Source organism: Cryptomeria japonica, chromosome 9 (genome assembly GCF_030272615.1).
Source record: "Cryptomeria japonica chromosome 9, Sugi_1.0, whole genome shotgun sequence".
Classification (NCBI taxonomy): domain Eukaryota; kingdom Viridiplantae; phylum Streptophyta; class Pinopsida; order Cupressales; family Cupressaceae; genus Cryptomeria; species Cryptomeria japonica.
In genome coordinates, this window is record NC_081413.1 from 649235457 (window position 1) to 649251372 (window position 15916).

The window sequence follows — 15916 nt, forward strand, 5'->3', positions numbered from 1 at the left end:
AACTTCTTACTTTCAAAGTATTTGTTTCAATCATTTATTATGACTTGGATGACTATCATGGTATTTGTGTCATGCCATTAACATTTAGTATTGTTTCACTTTGTGAATATTTATTTGTAACTTTGTAGCTCCCTATAGTTTAATAGTTATTTTTTTATGTTCTTCTAACTTAGTGCTAAATGGTTTATAAAAATATCTTATGATTTAATCTAACATTTGACCTAATTTGGGTAGTGGCACTCCCTTTGGGTATTTAGACAAACCACTATGCTGAAGCATATACTATCTACATTAGTTTGAAATGGTCCTATTAAGGTTTTAAGAAGACATGGCTAGAGGGAGATTCACTCAATATCATCAACAATCTTATGCGTGTTCAAACTCCTAGTTGGACTATTGAGGGCCAGTTATGGAAAGTATCAACATTTTAGATTCCTTTGGGGAGTTTTTTTATCTCCCATATCTATTAGGAGGGTAATTGGGTAGCATTTTTTTTGCAAACCTTGGTGTCTCTATGGACTCTACCCACTTTTGGGGTCCCAATGACCCACTTTCCCTCGATATTAAAATCATCATTAGCAATAAAATCATCAATTGTTGAAGTGGCGGCTCCCCATAGCTGCATTATTATATCCTATCAATTTGCATTGAATTCCACACAAATTGTGGGTGCCTTGTGAAGTCTATCTCTATTTTGGTTGCTCTTCTTTTCCTTGCCTTGTTTTGAATTTTCCTTGGTTGTTGTTGTTTCTCAGTTCCTTCACAATATGGGAGTGATAGGAGTAGGTTGGAATTGTCCTCCTGTGATGAATGGAAAAGTATTGCCTAGGTTTGAGACAAGCGGGAGGGTGATTTAACTCCTTTCATGGAGAACTTGCACAACTTTGATCCTCAAGCCACCAGGATGTTCATGAAGGATTGGAAGAATATGTTGGTGAGAGTTTACAATGTGGAATTAGAGATAATGTAGGGCCTTATTACCCTTATTATTGAGCTCTTTGTAGATAAAAAAAAATTTCAAGGACTGAGAGGCTTCCAAAAATACCATGGACACATTCTTCAAAGAGGGAGAGAAGGAAAAACTCATCAAGTTGTCCTTGGGAGGATATGATAGAGATTCCATCAAGCCCTTCTAGGCTAAGATTGTGGAAGCCATCATGAGGTACATTACCCTTTATAGTAGATTTATTGGTCTTTTTGGACACCATTTCATTTTATTGAATCATTTCCGCCATGGCCTCTCTATTTATTTTCATTTTTATTTGATTTCTTCCTTGAAAAATAACTTAATTGACCATAAAAAGAACCCTAGATTCCCTATTTTACATGAAGGCCTCATCTTGCTCATTATGGAGCATGTCAAAACCTTATCTCTACTATTTGACCCTAATCAACCTAAGCCTCGCCAGACCTATAAACCCTTCATTATCCATTATTATGATATGAGATCTAACCCTGAGTACATTGCCTTTGACGAGGAAGAGGATTGGGTTGATGAGGAAGATGTTTGGAATCTAGGCAAGCTTCTCATAAGAAGGCTCGAAAAAATTCCCCAAGGCTCACATTTCTTGGAAAAATGATTCATTTACTAGTGATGAGGGCGAAGATGACATTTTCATTGAATAGAAGAGAAGAAGACTAAACCTTAGCAGGGGTAAGGGTGAAGATTTGGTGGTGGCTAAGGAAGATTTGGTGGAGAAGGGTAAGAAGAATTAGACTAAACCTATGTAGGATGATGATGTCAATTCTGATTTTAATGGTAGAAAATTTAATAATTATGATGTTATTGATGTTGCAAAGGATGGGGCATTGGGATAGATTAGACTTCTTGAATGGTTTTATGAAGAGATTAGTCAAATCAATACCAAACTGAGTACCTTGTAAAACAGGGTGGATACTGTTGAAAAGTATTGATTGTCAGATCACTAAGGAGGACATGCCCAAAATTTTAACCATTTTAGAAGAGATGGGAAATGATATCAACATTATGAGAAATGAATTTGAAGGGAGAATTAGTTTGTTAGAGAGAAAAAAATAATATGTTCAATAAAAATTTGAAGACAGTGGTTAATGTTAGTAAAACCACTATTAAGAACAGTGTTGAAGGCCATAAGACCCTCAATAATAAAATGAAGGAGTTGAAGCCTAATATTTTTTAGAAGAAAATTAAAGGAAATAGTGTTGATACTGGGTCTTCTAGTAAGGATAAAGAGGGTGACGATTCTATTTTTGATAAAGGTAAAATATTTGTTTCTTAGCCGCAAGGGCCTTCCACATGAACCCATAGCCAGGTTAAACCCAAGAAGAATGAAACAAGGTTATCAAAGAGGTATTCGATCTCCATGACCACCTAATCTAGAAAGATTTGGAGGCTTCCCTCATTTTGAAGATTTTATAGTAGTTCCTTTGATTCTTTGTTTCTATTTTATTCTCTGCAGTTTTGTTGATGTTTGGCTACTCATTTGTTGATGATTTTTATTATTGCAACATTTTGATTTATAGGGTTTTAGGGTCCCCTTCAAAACTTTCTTTACCTTCAATAAAAAATATTTGACCTAATTCAAGCAATTCATTTGAAATGTAATACAACAAATACTCCAAAAAAATTATATTAGCTTCAACTATTTCACATAATTATGATCCATATAAATGGAACAATACTTTAATTTTTTTTAAATATGTTATTTATCAGACAATTTTCATTTGACTAGATTATTAAATAAGTGTAGAATTTGGTTCGATAAGAATGCGTGCATATTTCCATATTTTAAACTCGCTTCAAGAATACAATATAATGGTCTATACATAATTAAAATTATTGTATGGAAATTAAAAGAAGTGAGAATCCCGAAAAGACCTCTAAGATTCAGTATGAACCTTTAGTATTCTTTGTTTATTTTAAATTAAATGTTTAATACCATGATACAAGAACATACTATCATGCCTTCAAGTGGAAACAAAAATAGTTAATCTCCATTACATTAAAACTTAGAGGAAAGATTAATTGAACTTGCAAATCTATGTAAATTTCAACAACATAATAACATGCAAATAATATTTTAAGAACGTGAAAGAAAGAAGAATCCGACAAAAGAGAAGAAACACCAATATATGAGGGGAAAACCTTTTTAGGTTAAAAAAATCCACATTGCAAAGCATCAAACCAATGTATTAATCTACAACAAAAGTTACATTACACTTTCAGTCTCATAACCTTAACATGGAGAGTTAAATCTTGCACTTCTCTAGAGAAACATTGACAACATTAGTGTTTGACATGGAAGAAATATAGAGAAATATAGCTAGTAGGTTAACTATAACCAAACCCTCTTCCATAAAAAAAATCAAATACAAGCCATAAATGTGTAATGTTCGACTAACTCTTACTCAAAGATAGTCAAGAAACTTGGGCTCTTTTCCTTTGTTGTATGAAAGATTGATTGATTGAATTAAATGTGATATAATTAGGTCTTAAAGCACACATAAATGATCATATAAAATGATAAAATAGACTAATAAATAAACAAAAAGCTACTGGTAAGTAGATAAATGTAATTGGGATACAAAGGTACACATGTGATATAAATATGAGCTTGAAAAAGTTAGATTGGTGCACTAGGTGCCTTGGTCTAGATAGGTGTCTGGGTGCAAAGAGTGTTAATTAATCTAGTATGAAAAGACTCCAAACTACAAACCCTCCTAATTTCAGGTCAAATTGGTAGGACTATGGTGCTAGGTGTCATAGGCGAAGCATTTTCTCCTGGTTTTCTCTCTAGTAATCTATGTCTCAAGTGTCACAATGCTGATGTACATGATAACCCGATCTAGAACCTATATTGGAACCTAAAAATGCACAAAAGAGGAGGAAAACAGTGTTGTGGCTATATAGGGGCTTGCCTTAGTCAAGCCCCTATTTTGGTGATTCCCACCTCCATGGATGGCCAAGTTGGATTTGAAAGAAAAGTGTCTGCTTTGAACCTTAAGTTTTTCTAAGATTATAAAAAGAAAATAAGTGGATAAACATGAACAAGGGCCCTACTCAAGTGTATTAGAGTGAACCCTAGAAGAGACCATCAAAAGGTGATGCATATATTAACTCAAGAATACATGAATCACATAAATGAACATGAAAAAATACAGGATAAATATAAGATCTGAATCTAAAACTAAAAAATGCAAGAATGATGAGAAATCATTTAACAAACCCTTAAAGAGAGGTATGAACCAATAATCATGTGTTTTTATTATTCTTCTGATTTGTGAACCTATAGACTCACTTTTAGTAGTAATTTTTTCTTTCTTATTATGTATGTAGAAATAGGGTATCATGTATACCACATTGAGTTATGAAAAGAAGTGATGACTAATGCTTCCAATAGGGTCATTAATGAAAGCAACACCAAACCAAAGAGAATTTGGTAAGAATGAGAGATAAATCATGACACCAATGCAACTAATGACATGCATGATGAAATGATCTAACTATGCTAAATTAGGGTTTAAAGATAATTTACTTTAAATAGTCAAAGCTTTTAACCCTTCAACTATTATTTTTTCCTATTAAATTTTATATTTATTATAAAGGTATTGACACTATCATGAGGTCAAGGATACCACATAAGCGATAGTATTAGCCACCTAGGATAGAGATGTTGAGGCATTGCATTGTGGAGGGTGCCCTGATACACGATGTAGGCCATAGTGACTTTTCCGTACACTTAATTTTTTTATTTTTTTAAAAATGCATGTTAAATGACCTATGTTATGACTATAGAGCCACTATTTTGGGCCCCATGGCCCTTCTTAGGTGCCATGGTCAAGATTGGGAACCATTTTCCAATCTAGGCACCATGGACTAGATGAGGCACCATGCTCCAATCTAGGTGCTATAGTCCAATTAGGTTTTGAGGGTATTTTGCATAAAATTGGTGTGAATGTTGAGAAATTGATTCTGAGATGAAAAGTACTGATGAAATCTTGTTGATGTGCTTGCAAGCCCTTCTAACAATGTGGGAACATGTAGGTACACATATGTGCAATTTACTAAGTGACCAAATAAGACACCTAAAACCTACTGTAGAGGAACAATTATGCTATGTAGCAACTATAATAAAAACATCAATAACCAACTCTACCATCCAAGCAATAGAAGACTTACAAATCTAATAATGCAATATACATAGAACATAGACATTATGTTTAGAAGCATAACACATAATCTTCACATACTAGATGAATGCAAGGCATTCTCCTAATGGGACATAAAAAAAAATTTCTTGCATAAATAATGTTTCTTGTATATCAAAAATTCTATTATACCATCCTTTTAGAAATACTTAAACATCTCCACAAGATAATTTAACAATACCAGGGCACATAAAATACTCTTTCCTACATATTGAAACTTCCACTACACCATCCTTACTTCAATAGTAAGGACAACACAAGTAGCAGTACTAGAACACATAAATACTCTTTCTTGCATATTGGAACTTTCTACACCATCCTTACTTCAACATCAATGCCAACACGGGACAGGTTGACATTAATGAGAAAAAAAAAAGTGTTTCACATCAATGACATCACAATACAACAAATCAGGTTTCCAACAAGGTTTCTTCCTTCTTTCTTTATCCATTTGCTTCAATTTCTAGATTGGATTCTTAAGCCCATTTGATTTTATGAATTGAAATGAGTATTGGATTTGGAAAGATTATATTCTGTATATTTTAAATATCATGGTTTCATTCTAGAAATATATTTTATTTGTGGTTATTAGTTTGAATGTTTGTTGAAGTAGGTGTTCTCTACATTGTGTTTTTCTAGAATATTTTAAGAGTTTTTCCTCTTGGAGTTTTGTTTTTCATCTTGGGGTTGATCATTTAGTATTTCTAGGAAGGGGACTCACCCATCTCAAATGGGAACTTTGAGTCAAATTCTTCATTTTTGATTGTCTAGTTGTCGAGAAATGAGCCCAAACTTGACCCAGGCTCTCTGTCTAGCTTATGGAACAAAAGCGTAGGAAGAAAGTGCAAAAGTTCTATAACAGGTTGAAAAAGAACTAAAAGATTTTGCAAAAGCATTGATTTAGATAACAGATGTGTAGTTTCATGTTAAGGCTAGGGGTGTCTAGGTACATGTTAGAGGGAGTGGCTTCCAAGTGGGTGTCGAGGTCCTAAGTGGCTACCATGGAATCTTATTGGAAGTTTTATTAATAAGTGATAACTCAATTACATATATTGTATCAAGGGATAAGGTATATCTCACATTAAAAAGATAATGATTATACCCACTCATGGCCTAGAGTGCTCGTATAGGCTCAAAATGAGATTTGGAAGACCCATTCGCATGATTGTTCCTCCTTGTCCTCATGAAAGGTGGATTTGGTTCTGCATGTGTGTCACATGCCAGGGCCAAGAGAGCTGGTAGGGAAACTCGTGGTGATGACACTCTTTCCTAAGTGTATCCCAGGGCCTTATTTTATGTGTTGTACATAAGTATTTGGTAGTCAGTGTTATGTATTGTTTTTGTCCTTGTGTTCGTTGCATTTGTGTGTTCATTGCATTCCCGTGGATGAGTTAGTGTCAACCTTAGTGGTATGTCTAGTGTATGGAGCCTTATGTCATTCTTTGGAGCATGAGGGGTGGACCTTTGGGTTCCATATGGTTGGATGGTTGATGCTTTCTTCCATTGCGATCTTGGTGATATGTTTGTGAGCTTCATGGATGGACTGTCTTCTTCAGTTGCAAGTGCTTTGGAATCAGGATGCAAGTTATATTCTCTTATATAATAGTCCATTCATTATATAATAAGAACACTCTCTTGAGAGGACAATGTAATGTAAATTTAATTTAATGATGTTAATTATGTGATTGTTTTATGAGATTAGATAGTATGGTGTTGGTACCATCTATCCTTTATGAGTGATTATATTATTAGTGAGTAAGTTGTTAGTTGTAATACATAAAATGGTATTTAATGAGCTTGGTTTCATTAACATAAGTTTAGTTACCGCGCAGCTACATGATAATGTGGAAAGTAATCTTAGGAAGATTTAGATTTTGGGATTTAAAATGAACCTTGTTCCTAGGAGTAGTAATGATGCTTAGTTCTTATATGATATCATTTCTATGTTAAGATTCATTTATATATGTTAAGGCATTATGTTATGTAATGGTCAGATTAGATTTTGAATTCCTATGCCTAAGTAAGTGATAGTGTTACCTTGTAGCGGTGTTAGGGAACATTAGAGGATGTAGGTGTTATTGTTTTAAGTTGTTTACTTATGCTTAGATAAGTTATTATCATGCATAATAATATCTTATTCTTTATTATAGTTAACATGTTAATATGTCTCTTTAGGAAAAACAAATTTGCCTCCTTGAGGTTAGTTAGTAGTTGAGTTGTCCTCTGGGGTTCCTTAGTGGGACATTACATCTAGTATCAGAGCCCAAGTTCCTACACTAGGAACTTTGGTATTTATGTGCTCATTATGATATTTCAGGGTAGGTATCTTTGTATCATGTTCACTGACACCTATCTCTTTGTGTCCTTTGTTTTAGTTGTCCTCTAGATGATTTCCTTATGGTAATTGCTTTATTCCTATGTTAGGAAGATGTCTACTAGGTGTAGGGTCCAAGGATGAGGTAACCGTCGAGCTAACCTATTGAACCCATGTCAAGATGAGTACCAGGAGTTTCATCAGGAATACTCCCATGAGAACTTAAAGGAAGAGCAATGTAGTGACCACTAGAGTGATCAGAGGAGAGGTGATCAAAGTGAGTAGCAGGATGATGGGTTAGGAGGCCCTCAATTCTTTACCTTCTACATGACATCATTACTTGTTTAGGACCTAGGCAAGAGGGTGCTCACCAAGAAGGGTCCCATCATTATCAACATTGGGGGAGATGACTTGTTCTCCTCCTCGTAGGAAGACTATGACTAAAGATGAGAATGCCATTTTAGTCAGTCACATGGGGAATCTTTTGAGGTCCTAACCTCTTACTTTTGATGGTTCTAATAGCATATTAGATGCGGATATGAAGTTGATAGATTTGGATAGGTGTTTTACCATGCATTCGTATAGCAGCAACACCAAATCTAGGTGCACCATTATGCATTTACATGGGTTTTCTTTCACTTGGTGGAGACTAGAGGAGTAGAAGCTCCACTTGGATATTGCATTAGTTTCTTGGGAGATGTTCTTGGAGAGGTTATGTGCTCGTTTCCTATCAGACCATTGGAGATAGAGGAAGGAAGATGAGTTTTATGACCTATGATGGTTAGCCATGTCTGTTCAGTAGTATGAGCATAAGTTCTTCAAGCTTAAGCAATATGCAAGAATAGAAGATGATGATGCTATGCTAGTGAAACACGTTTTTAGGAGTTTTAATGCCTGTATGAGTGGCGGAGTTCGGGTCTTTGAGCCCAAGACTATGGAGGTGGCTATGGAGAAGGCCTGTTTGGTAGAGGAGAATTTGGCTATAGCCCTTGGTGGATAGACTATTGTGCCAGATTGGCAATGCTCCAACCTCTGGTTCTAGTGCAAGAGGGAATTAGTCTTAGGCAGTAGGTTCCTCTAGGAACCAACCTCCCCCATTCAAGGGTGGTTAGAATCAGCCAAAGAAGAATGCACAAGGATAGCATTATACTCGAGGGGGTGGATCCTAGGCAGGGAAGGATAGTAACTGGCATCGCCACAACCACTTTCACTCTAGCTAGCCAGCATAGAGTTCTCAATTGATGTCTAGTAGGGGCAACTTCCATCCGTCTAATGCTCCTATAGTAAGTAGAGGTTTTGGTAGAGGGGGACGCTTTACTTATGGGCAACATGGTCACATTGCAGTCCAGTGGCTCCAGAGATTGGTTTAGATTTCCACTTAGAGACATGCAACTTTAGAGTTTATAGTGAGAGATATGTAGGGAGGTCCCACCAAGTATTTGCTATAGTTGACAACAATTAGACAACACTAGGGCACAATTATTGAGACTGCAAGTGAGTCTAAGGTGTTATCTCTACCTTTGTGTTGTTTGATTTAGGAGCTTCTGTGAGATTTTGCCAAGATCAAGAGCTCAATGAAATGTACAAAATAGAGACATAATATGGAACAAGAATAAACTGTATTCTCATCAATAGAAAATGATCAATAATCTGATTACATAGTTACATACAATGTAGATGAGCTTGCTTATATAGGCAAGGCTAGGGATATGTGAGCACACAAACATGACATGTGGCTCAATAAGAAACAAGGGTAGGTAGGAAATAGGTGTGGGTAGGTAGGAGAAATAATATAATAGTCCACATGAGGTGGATCACCCACTAAATGTGGAGTGTAACAACAAGATCAACACCATAAAAGGTGGAATTTCTCCTACACACACTATCCCAATGTGGCACAAACACCCAAGTGTCTCATACCCTAACTATTATGAAATGCATTATCCTAAGTAAACTTAAGTAAGTGTAATAATATCCATGATGAATAATTATTTACACCAACAGCTTCATATTATTTCATTTCTCCTTCCCTAGTAGAGAAATGTGGGCTTTTGGATATAAACCAAGCCAATAGGTGGTAGGTTGAGTTGGCTACCAGTTCTAAGGTGGTCGTAGATTCTCTCCATTTCTATAGATCTTCATATCCTTTCTTTGGGGTCTTATGGTGGTTTTTTGCACATGGATTGGCTTGATTATCATCAGGCCTGTATAGATTGTCATCGTAATGCAGTGCAATGTTTGGGTGATTGTGGTGAGAGTGGAGATAGTTGGTGTTTGGAGACCTATTTCCCTACGTATTATTTCTAGTATGCAGTTGAACTGATGCATGCGATAGGTATACTAGTCGTTTGTAGTGCTAGTGAGTGATTTGGATGAGGGGGAGAGTAAGAAGATTTATCTTGATAGACATCTCATTCTTCAAGAGTATGCAGGTGTTTTCCATAGTGAGATTGTAGATATGCCACCCAAGTGTGACATTGATTTTTGGATTAACCTAGTTCCCAAAGCAGAGCCCATCTCTAGAACACCTTACTGGATGACCACTTATGAGATGAGTGAGCTTAGGTTACAGTTGGAGGAGTTGCTAGCTAAGGGATTTATTTGTCCTAGTGTTTCTCTATGGGGAGCACCGGTGATATTTTTGAAGAAAGACTGATCCCTATGCCTATGCATAGATTATTGGAAGCTAAATAAAGGATGGTGAAGAATCATTATCCCTTGCTGAGGATAGATGATCTCTTTGACTAGATGAAGGGTGCTAAGGTCTTCTCTAAGATAGATCTTAAGTCAAGATATCATAAGCTCCAGATCCATGAAGAAGACATTCATCAAATAGATTTGCATATGCAATATGGACACTATTAGTTTACAGTGGTTCCATTTGGGCTTACCAATGCACCCTCAATGTTTATGAGTGTGATGAATGGGGTGTTTAGATCCTATCTTGATAGATTTGCCTTGGTCTTCTAAGATGACATTTCGATTTATTTGAAGACCATGGAGGAGCATGAGGAGCATTTGAGTTAGGTATTCCAGTGCCTTTCAGAGAACCAGTTGTATGGCAATTTGGCAAAGTGTGAATTCTTCCAAACTGAGGTGAAGTAGTTGGGACACGCTATTTTTGGTGAGGGTATCAGAGTGGATCCCTCCAAGTTTTAAGAATCATAGACTACTCGATACCTACTAATGTGGTTGAGGTTCACAGCTTCATGGGCCTTGCAAGATATTATCAAGGGTTTGTATAGGGATTCTCAAGGATAGCCCATCCTATTACTTCTTTTCAGAGGAAAGGTAAGAAATTTGTATGGAAAGATCAATGTGAGGTAGAATTTTAGACTCTTAAGGAGCATCTTGCCAACACACCCATTCTAGTAGTGCCAGATCCAACAAGAGACTTTGTTGTGCGTACAAATGCTTCTTTAGAGGGTTTGGGGGCAATCTTCATGTAGGATGGTCATGTGATAGCCTATGAATCTTGCAAAGATAATGATCTGAATTTCTCCACTCACAACTTGGAGTTAGTAGCAATGGTTCATGCCTTGGTGACATGGAGGCACTTTCTTCTTGGCCATCAATTTGAGTTGCATAGTGACCATCACAGTTTGTAGTATATCTTTGCATAGATGAACTTGAATGCCAAACAAAGATGATGGATGTAATTTCTTTGTGAGTATGAATTTGAGGTCTGATAAGTTTAGGGAAAGGATAATGTCGCAGTGGATTCCTTGAGTCACAGGCAACATGAGTTGTCAGTGGTGTCCTTGAGCATAGATTTGAGGAGTTGTATTCTCAGAGATCTTCCTTTAAATTTTTGGTACTAGGAGGTGACATCGAAGATTGACTTTAGGAGAGTTTTGGAAGGGAGATTTGCATGATATTGCTTGGAGGTGGATGGAAGCCTTCGCCATTAAAATGATATCATTATTGTCATAATATATACGTAGTCATATTGGGATTTAAGTGAGCACTTGTTTTCAATGAAAAGATCAGGATCATGAGCAGAATGTGACAAACAATAATTTGGAAATGGGGTCAATCTCAAATTACAAAAGTTATAAACTTAAAAATTATATCACACCTAAAAAAGTATAAATGTAATCCCTAAGGAAAACACAACAGTGGGTGACATGAGTGAAAGGTAGGATATGTAGATCTAAGAATCAAACACTAAAATGGGGATGTATTAATTAAACACAAGGATAAAAAGGAAAAAAATATCTAAAAATAATATGAAAAATTAAAAAATGTATATATAATTAAAATCCTGATAATTATAGGAAACAAAAGGGGGCAAATTGGTTATTTCACATGGAATGGTTCATAAAAATGTGAAATAAAATAAATCTTTCCTAACCCTAATCTATGCTAATCCAAAAGATGCAAATATGGAAATTAGTAACCTAACCTAGATTAAAATTGCATACATTAGCATAAGTGTAAATTAACCTAGATTAATAATGACGTTCTATCTTGGGCATATATAATTTGAGTTAAATAGTTATCTAGACTAAAGACAAGATGTATTATTATGACACAAAGACTCCAGAATCTAGTTTGTCTTTGATTGAAGAATGAAATCTCTCCATTTGTGATAGAGTCAAAATTCTGTGCAATATTTATTCTCTATCATAGGTCAAGTATGTGTATACCTCTAGATCACTTCAATGTCTATAAATTCAACATCTACCATGTAGGTATGATCTTGTTTGTTTTTAACTCCCGCTTTTTCATTTACTAAATTCATTTTTCTACTCTACTTTAAATATTGTTGGTATTTACAAATACCTTTAAAGGGTTACTAGAATCCATAAGGGACATGTTATCCTAGGTCAACCCTTAGAAGAGATGAGCTTGGTAATAGTGCAAAGGATCAATAAATATCAGATAATTCCCTAGAAAGAATATGAAACCTTTGATTAATTAATTTAAACCAAACTAAATTTTTTGTCAAATCACTACTCCTTAAATGTTCTATAATTATAGATGATTATATGTGATAGGATTGGATGATAAAAACAATATAATTGAATTTCCTTAAATACAAGTGCATATGAATTAATTGCACTAATATGTTATGAAAATTTAATAGGTTAATAAAATAATTTATTACATACCTTATGTGAGAAAATCACCCATACTATATTATAGAATAATCAAAATATAAGATAAAAGTTCTCATGGAAAAAAAAATCCAACCTCTAAAAGCATCAACATTCAATGTATTGTTAAAAAACAAAACATTACAACTTACCCTTATAAAGTCCCTATGAATACTTTTGAAACATCGAGTACTTCCAATATATCCTCCATATGTTCTTGAGCATAATGAGTAACCATGCAAACACACATATCATGTCATACCTCACATATTCACTCTTTAGGAGAGCTTAATACAAAAGACAGCCAACCTCAAAGGTTATTGTAGCCAACCCCAAAAACTAATCATGTGGTTGCTTTTATAGAAAAATGAAGTGATATTACAAAAATCATGTGTGTAATACCATGATCTTACAAAACCATGTCCTTGTCATTTAATTTTTTGTAATAATTTTTTAGTATTATTTTTTCCAATATTATATATTTTTCCAATGTGCAATCCACACACAAAATATCTAAATTTTAATGTCATGATACAAATTTAAAAGTAGACCTACATATATTTAATGTGGTTAAACACATATCAAAGATGGACCACAAATAAATATTTGGTTAAAAATAAAAGATTTATATTCTTGTGCGGGTGTACTATAAATATTTCCCAACAAAATTCGTGTTTGGTCATCTCACAATAGCTAGTGGAGGAAAGGGTAAGAGTTGGAAAATTTTGAATTTAAATTTTGGATGAGATCTACGGATGCCAAATCAATCCCATGCAAAAAAAAATTCTTAAGGAACAAATTTATGATCATGAAGGATGCAACAAATGGTCTATATATGAAGGTGTAGAAATGTACAAGATACAAATAAATATGTGGGAATATGTGTCTATGGTGTCAAGTGTTGGCTAAAGAAGCTACTCAAACTTCATTGTATGTAGAAGATTGCTCCATTTTTCACATGTAAATATATTAAGTCATTGTCTCAAAATAAAGAAAAACACACACACATAAATATACAAATTTCACTATTACATTATTTATAATATATTTAATTATTTTTCTCTTTCTTAATTTGTATCCCTAATCCTTATAAATAAATACTTTAAATATTTTTAAAATTAATTAAAATATTTTAAGTTCCATCTTCATCATTTAACTTTGATTTCCTACCATCTCTCACTACTTGCATCCATCTAGATGGGCATTTTGATAATAAATGATGGAATATGTGCAAATTCTTTATAGAAATTAAATGCATATAATTTTAAACAAATTAATCTAACTTAATTGTGTTTTTGTAATTAAAATTAAAAAGTAATAAAGGTTGTAGATTGACAGTTAGAATAATAGTAAGTTTTTAAAATTATTCTTAATCTCATTTTTTATCTTTAATATGATTTATAATTTAGAGTAATAAAAATATATAGTTTAATTAATTGAATACAATTGATAAAAATGATAGTATCTTCCTAATTATATTACTCACCAAAATTTACATCTCCTTATATTATAATAAATTAAATTAATGATACCGAATTTCTCAAAAATATAGTAAATAAAATATGAGATTAAAGTGATACCCCAAAAAAATTAATAATTCATTTAGGACAGTAAATTTAATCTTAAAATTCAAGTCTGTGCATTGTTAAGCTTATTTTTTCTTTTACTGTCATCAATCCAACTTCACCAACTCTGTCCAATTTCCCTGAAAAACATGAGTCATAAAATTATATTAATCTCAGAATCTTATTGCAACTAGTTCAACGATTCTCTGTTCTAGAAGGGCATTTGGGGACCTCAATCACCGTCTCGTTTCTCTGAACTTGCAGTTATAAAAACATAAGCATAAATTCTAGAAAGAAATAAAAAATCATGAAAGCATGTGCTCCACGCTGAGAAATGAATGGATATCTAAATTTTAAAAAATTAATTATTTAATTATATAAATATAACTGATAAAGGTAATGGTATTATCTATTTTATATAAGATTTAATTTTTTCTAAATTAAATCAGAGTTATGTATTTTTATGATTTTGGTAGAATTGATATCTGTTTAAATGCGTTCTAAACAACTTTAATAGAACAGATTTGAAGATTTAGATTGAACTATCATCATCATGAACTGCGGAAATCTAATGTTTCAGAATTGATACCTATCTAAATGCATTCCAAATGACTGATATAAAACAGATATCCATCAATCCTTGACTCAACATAAACTCATAAAACAATGAATTCATGATAATATAAAATCCTCCAAGTTCAAATACAAAGATTCCACGCAAATTAAAATCTACAGTAGTTTTTTGACTGAGAAAACACTTTGATCGAATCCTTGTCCCCCTGGCCTGTTCAAACTAGGAGACAGCATTCTCACGTGCTTAGATAAGAGTGTTTTGCTGATAAATTGTTTACTCTAAGAATGTCAAGTCCTAGAGAAGGTTCTATATATTGAACATGGTTGCTGAATTAGGGTTTCACACAGCATACCAAAAAAAGGTTTCAACAATGCAGAGAATTGAATTTTGCTGTCGTATATGAATGAGTAGTCAAACATTTTGAGCATCTGTGAAATAGCCCACCATTAAATTATCAATCCATTTCATTGATTGGCGTCATTCAAGACATCAGAGTTTTTGTAGAATACATTAAATCTCATCATTCAAGACATCAGATTTTTTAAAATACATTAAATCTCATCATTCAAGACATCAGATTTGTTTTAAAAATACATTGAATCTCATCATTCAAGACATCAGATTTTTTTTTAAGAATACATTGAATCTCACCATTCAAGTCAGATTAAGATTTTTTTTAAGAATACATTAAATCTCATACCTTTTGTTTATTTTAGCACATGATTTTCAACTTTAGGCTCTTTTGGTTTTTATGGAACGTCATCAGCATCCATTGTTTGTTTTCTTGTTCATAGAATTTGATTTGATACATGCGTCATGAAGATAACGTTCAGTAACTACAATATGGAGGGCCTTAGGGAGTAGGCATATATGTGTACAATGTAAACTGTCTTAACTGCACACGAGGTTGATATTCATCTTTAACAACTCTATCTTCATGAATGTTATTTGTAGAGTAATGTAAAATATAAAGTACAAGAAGTAAAACTTTCATGTATGACTTACCAAGTTAAATGGAGAACTTATTAGAAGCAAATTACATAGCATAATATATGCACTTCTTTAGGTACTATTTTAATTGATAGCATGATGCATCTTAAATTATGAATCTAAAAGTCAGGAGGCATTTTCAATAATATATTAGAATGTATATAAGATATTGGTTTCATATATTTTG